At 41.7% G+C, this 9,695-nt stretch overlaps 1 protein-coding gene across 1 annotated transcript in view; it reads left to right on the top strand.

Annotated features, from left to right (window-relative positions):
• Positions 1-337: 337 nt before the first annotated feature.
• The window catches only part of LOC138663979 (oocyte zinc finger protein XlCOF8.4-like), a 32,856-nt gene continuing 23,498 nt past the window's right edge, over positions 338-9,695 (top strand). Inside the window, exon 1 of the mRNA XM_069750377.1 lies at positions 338-403. The gene's annotated coding sequence lies outside the window, so the exon portion shown is untranslated. The remainder of the gene's footprint in view (positions 404-9,695) is intronic.

Here is a 9,695-nt window from a genome sequence, read left to right as displayed (position 1 = left end):
ACCTCGTACACACGCGGCTCCGCTCCGTACACCTCGTACATACATGGCTCCGCTCCGTACACCTCGTACACACGCGGCTCCGCTCCGTACACCTCGTACACACACGGCTCAGCTCCGTACACCTCGTACACACACGACTGCGCTCCATACACCTCGTACACACACGGCTCTGCTCCCTACACCTCATACACACACGGCTCTGCGCCATCCACACTATAAACCCCTCCTGACTCCACACATAAACTTCCCCTCATCCAGCACCATGACAACCAGCACAGCAGAGTCCTGCATACTCTGAGGCCCCTGATCACGTGACCCCTGACTCCTCCCCTCCTGTGACCTCATCACAGGTCCTGTGCGCACAGAACAGCCATATATGTGGTGTGCGGCTCTGCAGGTGGAGGTAGGTGCTGGACATTCCCCATTACTGGGCGGGGGCAGGGGGCAGTAACCCCTCCATTCCCGGAGATAGTGCCCCCAGCTCTGCCATGTGTATATGTACAGCACTCCCCTGATTGGTGCTGGCGGAGGTTTGCCCGGTTGTGATGTGGCTGCGCACCACGGTTCTGCATCTCTTTTTGCTCTGCACTAAGGATAATATAATGCTATATTTGGGTCATGTGTCCACAGAATTTTCGTTTTTCTTCGTCATATTATTTGTGTTTTTACACTGACATTAATGAGTTATTTAAAAAACAAAAAGCCTACGTCCTCACTCCCACACTCCAAATAAACCATGATGGAGGCCAGTCACGGTTAGCACGCGATCATGCTCCGGTAACACCTTATCCGAACACGTTCCCCCATCACTAGTGGACTTCCAATGCTTTTTGCCCTTCTTTTAGGTCATTAGCGTTATGTAAATATGCAGCAGTAATAAACGAAAGCCCTGATTTTGGATCCATTCTTGCAGCCTTTGTCTGTTCCCTTGATTTGGACTTTCTGTTCCAGATTTCATCTATCTATCTATAATCTATCTATCTATCATCTGTCTATAATCTATCTATCTATCTATCATCTGTCTATTATCTATCTATCATCTGTCTATAATCTATCTATCTATAATCTATCTATCATCGGTCTATAATCAATCTATCTATAATCTATCTATCATCTTTCTATAATCTATCATCTGTCTATAATCTATCTATCTATAATCTATCTATCTATTATCTATAATCTATCTATAATATATCTATCTATAATCTATCTATCTATAATCTATAATCTATCTATCTATAATCTATCTATAATCTATCTATCTATAATCTATCTATAATCTATCTATCTATAATCTATCTATTATCTATAATCTATCTATAATCTATCTATCTATAATCTATCTATCATCTTTCTATAATCTATCTATCATCTGTCTATAATCTATCTATCTATAATCTATCTATCTATAATCTATCTATCTATTATCTATAATCTATCTATAATATATCTATCTATAATCTATCTATCTATAATCTATAATCTATCTATCTATAATCTATCTATAATCTATCTATCTATAATCTATCTATAATCTATCTATCTATAATCTATCTATTATCTATAATCTATCTATAATCTATCTATCTATAATCTATCTATCATCTTTCTATAATCTATCTATCATCTGTCTATAATCTATCTATCTATAATCTATCTATCTATAATCTATCTATCTATTATCTATAATCTATCTATAATCTATCTATCTATAATCTATCTATCTATAATCTATCTATAATCTATCTATAATCTATCTATCTATAATCTATCTATCTATTATCTATAATCTATCTATAATCTATCTATCTATAATCTATCTATCTATAATCTATCTATAATCTATCTATCTATAATCTATCTATTATCTATAATCTATCTATAATCTATCTATCTATAATCTATCTATCTATAATCTATCTATAATCTATCTATAATCTATCTATCTATAATCTATCTATTTATAATCTATCTATCTATCTAATATCTATCTATTATCTATATATCTATCTATCTAATATCTATCTAATATCTATCTATCTATCTATCTATCTATCTATCTATCTATCTATCTATCTATCTATCTATCTATCTATCTCCCTCTAGTATATGCCTTCATGGCATCCCAGACTGTTATGGAGGCTGAGCCTTTATATACTGTAAAATATTCGAGTATCCGCCCTCCTAGGGATTCCCCAATTGTCTGAATACAATATAGGTTCAGCCTAGTGTTTAACCCATCTATATCTACTTGTAGCTGTACCCATTAAATAGGAGTGATGTGAGATACTTCTAGGTAAGTATTCAACAGTTTTGACATATGGTAATACTTCTGTATTTCCAACAGCTAGCTCTATTCTAGACAGAGAGTAGTGTGATGTTGAAAAACACGAGAATTGTTTAGTTGTGGGGTATCTTACTTGCCATATATCTGTATATTCCCATTTTTGAGATGACTCTTGATAATGAGATTTGCGGTGCTGTTGAGTCGGTATTAAATGGACCAATAAAATACATAATAAATTGGGTTCAGTAGCTCAGTGGAGGATGTGCTATTTAATGTTTTCATAAGAATTTGGCAAAGTTCTGAAATGTCCTTTTAGTTGAGATGAATCTGTACTGCACTTTATGTACAGTACGGACCAAAAGTTTGGACACACCTCATTTAAAGATTTTTCTGTATTTTCATGACTGTGAAAATTGTAAATTCACACTGAAGGCATCAAAACTATGAATTAACACATGTGGAATTATATACTTAATCAAAAAGTGTGAAACAACTGAAATTATGTCTTATATTCTAGGTTCTTCAAAGTAGCCACCTTTTGCTTTGATGACTGCTTTGCACACTCTTGGCATTCTCTTGATGAGCTTCAAGAAATAGTCAGCGGGAATGGTTTTCACTTCACAGGTGTGCCCTGTCAGGTTTAATAAGTGGGATTTCTTGCCTTATAAATGGGGCCGGGACCATCAGTTGTGTTGAGCAGAAGTCTGGTGGATACACAGCTGATAGTCCTACTGAATAGACTGTTAGAATTTGTATTATGGCAAGAAAAAGCAGCTAAGTAAAGAAAAACGAGTTGCCATCATTACTTTAAGAAATGAAGGTCAGTCAATCTGAGAAATTGGGAAAACTTTTAAAGTGTCCTCAAGTGTAGTTGCAAAAACCATCAAGCACTACAAAGAAACTGGCTCACATGAGGACCGCCCCAGGATAGGAAGACCAAGAGTCACCTCTGCTTCTGAGGATAAGTTTATCTGAGTCACCAGCCTCAGAAATCGCAGGTTAACAGCAGCTCAGATTAGAGACCAGGTCAATGCCACATAGAGTTCTAGCAGCAGACACATCTCTACAACAACTGTTAAGAGGAGACTTTGTGCAGCAGGCCTTCATGGTAAAATAGCTGCTAGGAAACCATTACTAAGGACAGACAACAAGCAGAAGAGACTTGTTTGGGCTAAAGAACACAAGGAATGGACGATAGACCAGTGGAAATCTGTGCTTTGGTCTGATGAGTCCAAATTTGAGATCTTTGGTTCCAACCACCGAGTCTTTGTGTGACGCAAAAAAGGTGAACGGATGGACTCTACATGCCTGGATCCCATCGTGACGCATGGAGGAGGAGGTGTGATGGTGTGGAGGTGCTTTTCTGGTGACACTGTTGGGGATTTATTCAAAATTGAAGGCATACTGAACCAGCATGGCTACCACAGCATTTTGCAGTGGCATGCTATTCCATCCGGTTTGGGCGGTCCACGATTTCTGGCATTGTGCGCTCAACATGTAGTGAAATATGGGCTAAACTTCAGGAACTTGTCATGCCTGAGCCCAATCTGGATGATTGGCTCAAAATAGCCCATGGATTCAATGACACTTGTGACTTCCCACACTGCATTGGAGTCCTGGATGGGAAACATATCAGGGTACGTAAGCCGCCGAACTCTGGCTCCCAATTCTTCAATTATAAGCAGTTTTTCTCTGTAGATCTGTTAGCTGTAGTTGACAGTAACTACAGGTTTATAATTGTAGATCCAAGGAATGAAGAAAAATAAAGTGGCACTCACCCAATATTGCTATATGAAAAATGTCCTTTATTCAGAGTATACACTCACAGACATCGGGTGGAGAGGCGGCTTGGTAGGAAGGGAGGTGCAAGAGGAGGCAAAAGGACGACGGCCGTATCGCGCCTGCGCGCTTCAACGGGTCCAGGTGCATGAATTAAGAACGTCACATCCTATATAGAGGACTAAACATCATGGTGTGAACAGGTGATACCATTAAAAACATATTTGGATACAAACACCAAATTATGCTAATAAGCACAAGCACAAACGCTTTTTGTATATACTATACATAATGCTAATACAAAAAATATAATTCTTACAGGAAAATAGACATGTCCAATTTGTCATTCAATCCTATTGCGCCTTGCGCATTCGTTTCAATAATCCACCTTGCTTCACGTTGTAACAATGCATTACCTCGATCTCCTCCATTCTGGGGATTTTTTACGATTTCCAAGCCTGCAAACCGCAGGACATTCGGGTCTGCATTGTGTATGTCACGCATATGCTTAATAAAGCGGGGACAGCCCTTCCCAGAGGAGACCGAACTATAATGTTCTCTGAACCTGTGGTAAAGTGGGCGGATAGTTTTACCAATATAGAAGGAATGGCATGGGCACATAATTAAATAAACCACATACTGTGATTTACATGTTATTAATTGACGGACTGTGTGACAGATGGGACCAATATGAATGGGATTATCAAGTAGTCTAAATCGACAATAACTGCAATTTCCACATTTGTGGTTACCTGTAGGTTGCAGTTCCCTCAACCAATTTGAATTTTCAATGGCTGACAAGCGGTTTTTCACAATAAGGTCCCCCAAATTTTTTGTTCGTCTATAGGCGAAAATTGGGTGATTTTTTGTCAAAGATGAAAGTTCCCGATCAGACTGTAGAATGTGCCAGTTTTTTTGTATAGCCGCATAAATTACTTTATTCATCGGGCTATGCATGAATGTAAATACAAATTTATTACTATCACTGTCACTAGGGGAACTTTTTATTTTTTTACGATTTTTGAGCACATCCTCTTGTGCTAATTTTCTAACCCTATTTTCTGCTACCGACAAAATTTTGGGGGGATAATTTCTTTCTAGAAAATTGGTTTTGAGTTCAGCTATTTGTTTATCGAAAACTTCCTCATTATTGATAATTTTCCTATATCTAACCATCTGGCTGTAAGGTATGCTGTTTTTTGTGTGAAAAGGATGAGCGCTATTAAAATGCAATAAACTATTTGTCGCTGTCAATTTTTTATGTACCGATGTATTAATTTTACCCTCGGCTATCTTGATCTTAACATCTAAAAATTCAAGCGACAAGCCCCCAAATACGGCGGTAAACTGCATATTGTCATCATTATTGTTAAGAAAAAAAAAGCATTAACCTGATCGCTAAACAGCGTAGCGAGAAAAAAATTTGAAACGCCAGAAATACATTTTTTTGGTCGCCGGGACATTTGAATTAAAATGCAATAACTGACGATCAAAATAAAATATTTGCACAAAAGTGGTATTATTAAAAATATCAGCTCGGCACGCAAAAAATAAGCCCTTACCCGACCCCAGATCACGAAAAATGGAGAGGCTACGGGTATCGGAAAATGGCACAATTTTTTTTTTTTTTAGCAAAGTTTTGAATTTTTTTTCACCACTTATGTAAAAAATAACCTAGACATGTTTGGTGTCTATGAACTCGTAATTGCCTGGAGAATCGTAATATCGGGTCAGTTTTTGCATTTAGTGAAGCTAGAAAAAAAAGCCAAGCAAAAAACAAGTGTGGGATTGCACTTTTTTTTTGCAATTTCGCCACACTTGGAATTTTTTTCCCGTTTTCTAGTACAAAACATGGTAAAACCAATGGAGCCGTTCAAAAGTACAACTCGTCCCGCAAAATATAAGCCCTCACATGGCCATATTGACGGAAAAATAACAAAATTATGGCTCTGGGAAGGAGGGGAGCAAAAAACGAACACGGAAAAGCGAAAAAGGGCTGTGTCTTGACTCTTGACAAGGTGTGTCCAAACTTTTGGCCTGTACTGTAAATCGACCTTAAAGGTCCACTACCACCTTGTTACACATAAATGGTATAGTTCTGTGTACCATGAGGCTTACACCCTTGAGTGGATAGAATATACCAGGTGATATTTATGATGTCCATGAGCGATGCAATAGGTTTTTTTTTTCTCGTACCGTATGTGACAGATTATTACGGGCTGAAATTTATGTAACCAGGAGTATAATGCACATCTCTTATTCAGATCTCCCAGACCTCTAATATTTCATACTATAATATCTACACACCTTGACATTTTAAACGAGGTATAAATGCTCTATCAGGATATAAGGTGCTTGATCCCATCAGTACCGGATAGTTTATGGTAGTCTGGTTATTAATATCTGAAACCAATATGACACAAAAACTAACCAACATATGTTATCTGCCAGACTTTCCTCTCAGCCTAAATGGCCCCAGTCCTCTTACGTTATGTTCACACGTTGCATTTTTTGCTGCGTTTTTTTTTCTCCCCCAGGCAAAATCTGCCCTCTTGGCAGTAAAGAAGCTGTTTACAAAAATCAGGTTTTGCTGGGGTTTTTTTGCTGCTTTTTTTTGTTGTCTCTTGTGCATGCTGATAAAGTTTAATGTATTCCCAGAAAATCATGTTGCGACTTCCTTAAGCTTTTTACACCAAAAACACAGCAAATGCTGATACCTGTGTTTTTTGCTGCGAATTTGCACTTACCCATTACTTTCTATAGGTGAAAAATGCTGCAAAAATGCTAAAAGAAGTGACATGCTGCAGTTTTCCAAATCAGTCAGGAAAAACCCCCCAGTATTCATGAGATTTCTAAAATCTCATAGCTTTTACTTGTACTGTAAAATACAGCTTAAAATTTGCATTTAAAAATTGCAGCAAAAACGCAACACGTGAACATAGCCTTGCAATCCTGAAAGCATGCAACTTGGTAGCATTAGTAACCCTTTACATAGCGTATACTTTCTCCTTCGCCTCATTGGGGGACACAGACCGTGGGTGTATGCTGTTGTCATTAGGAGGCTGACACTAAGTGACACAGAAAAAGTTAGCTCCTTCCCTGCAGTATACACCCTCCTGCTGGTTCTCAGCTAACCAGTTCTTGCTTAGTGTTCGTAGGAGGCACACGGACGGGTCTGCTATTCAGACCCAAAGAACTCTTTATTATTTTATTTTTACCTTTTTACAATGGACGAAGGGGCGACGGATCCTTTCAAGGTTCCGATCTCCCCGAACCATCAACAGGCGAGCACAGAGAGTGTCGCCTCTCCGTATCCTCTCGCGACATGGGATGCCACTGCCTGAGCTGATTCTAGAGGCGACAGGCCCCTTCAAGGGCGCCGATCTCCCCGCATCTCTTAACAGACGAGCACTGGAGTGTCACCTCCACGTATCCTCTTCTGCAGCCAGGCCTTATTGCCATACACTTTGCCCTGCCCACCTGGTTTTATCCTCGGATGTTCAGCGGCACTCTCCAGCGTGGCGTCCGAGCAGCCCCCACTGCACCACCAATGTTGAGAGCGGATGGTTTAAGGAGGCGGACGGTACCTCTCCACCTCCCTGCTAAATGGATTTACGTTTTCTCTATCCCTGCACTGTCCAAACAGCAGCGACAGCAGAGGATCACTTCTTAATGACCTGCTGAACAGAGCTGCATACTCTGCCTTGCGGCAGATTTTTAAGTAGGTGCCGGGATTCGAGTGGCTGAAGGGCTTTGCGCAACCGGCGGTTTTTCCCCCTTTTTCTTTTTTTGCAAACGACGGGTCTTTTCCCCTTCTCGCTCGGCGCCAGCCGGCACCAAAAATTTAGCCCCCGCCTTCATGTAGGCCGCAACTGGGAGTCTCCGCCCATGCTAGGCCGCGCGTTATGGCTCCGCCCCCCTATTCAGGCGCTTCTTGTTCAGGATGAGAACACGCCATATTCTCGGCGGCCATGTTCATCCTCCTGCCGCTTCCAGACACGAGCTGTGTACATCCGGAAGCGGCTGCTGCATCGGACCCGGCTGTGTTTTCAGCGCTGGAAAGTCTAATCCAATGCTGACGGGGGACTCAGGAACCGGGTAGGGAGACGCCGCTCCATCCCTCCCCCCACTCTCCTTTCCCCACAACCTCCTCCGGCAGCATGCAGAGGGGGATAATGGATTGAAAAACTGTGTCCATAAAGCTGGTCTAAAAGGCACACAACCAGCATACAGGTTATGTCCAGTATTCCCTGGCCCCAAAAGCTAGTCCAAAAGGCACTCGACCAGCATTAACGCATAAACGCTATGTCCAGTATTCCCTGGTCCTAGAGCTAGTCTTAAAGGCTCCCGACCAGCAACCCCTGGTCTTGTAGGTACATGACCAGCATTCCCTGGTCTTAAAGTTGCACGACCAGCATCCCCTGGTCTTAAAGGTACATGACCAGCACTCACTGGTCTTAAAGGCTCAGGACCAGCATTCCATGGTCTTAAATGTATATCACCAGCATGGTCTGAAAGGCTCATAACCAGCCCGAAGCCGGTCAGAGTATTTAGTTCAAATGAGCGCAGGAGCCCTCCGTCGCCGCCGCCGATCCCAGCCTTTTCCCAGAATACCTAGTTCCCCTGAGTGGGCTTCGTCACTGCCGCAATCCATGGCTTCTCTGACCAAGAGATTGTACCCCTATTTGAACCCACTGTGGTTCGGAGTGCTTGCAGGACCAATACAGATCCTCTCCTACACGGGGGGCCGTCGGCTAGCAAAGGCCACAAGTATCCTAGAAACGTACAGGCGTTTAGAAAACGGGAGCTTCACTTCTTGATCTTCCTCGCCAATGATTTGCTGAGAACTAGACTCCGCATATGAATCGGAGATGACCTTGGATCTGGACTCTCAAAAGCCTCAGCACAAGATGGATTCGCCTAATTTGTCCATCAACCAATCTCTGTTGATTGACAAGGACTATGGTTCTGCTCTAGATCACGCAGGTTTTCTCCAAACAGAGAAACTCCCTAGTAGTGTATTTGCCTTTTTTACTGGACAGCGAGCATCCGGATAAGCAATTCATTGGCGGGAACCATGGTAGCGCAGTGGAAAACACTGGTCTTTATACAGCATTGGACTCCAGGGTTCCGGCCTTACCATGAGCAATCGCAAATGGTCTTGCTCTAGAAACAGAAGCCTCTTCAAGCGACACCAGATGCCATGCCTGGTTTAATTGTTTTTTAAAAGTGACGGGTCCTTCAAAGGACACCGATCTCCTCACACCATCATCAAATGAGCACATGGAGTATCGCCTCCACGTATACTCTGGGCGACGAGTCCTTCAAAGGACTCCGATCTCCTCACACCATATCAAATGAGCACATGGAGAGTCGCCTCCACGTATACTCTGGGCGACGGGTCCTTCTAAGGACACCGATCTCACATCATCATCTAATGAGCACATGCAGTCTTGTTTTCCACGTGTACTCTGGGTGACGGGTCCTTCAAAGGACACCGATCTCCTCACACCATCATCAAATGAGCACACGGAGTGTCTCCTACACGTATACTGTGCTACAGCTGGGCCTGATGCCAACCCGGTCCTCCCGGGGACTTGAACTCGGTGGATGTACAGATGCCCTCCTT

Source organism: Ranitomeya imitator, chromosome 2 (genome assembly GCF_032444005.1).
Source record: "Ranitomeya imitator isolate aRanImi1 chromosome 2, aRanImi1.pri, whole genome shotgun sequence".
Taxonomy (NCBI): domain Eukaryota; kingdom Metazoa; phylum Chordata; class Amphibia; order Anura; family Dendrobatidae; genus Ranitomeya; species Ranitomeya imitator.
This window is presented reverse-complemented; position numbering and strand designations above follow the sequence as displayed.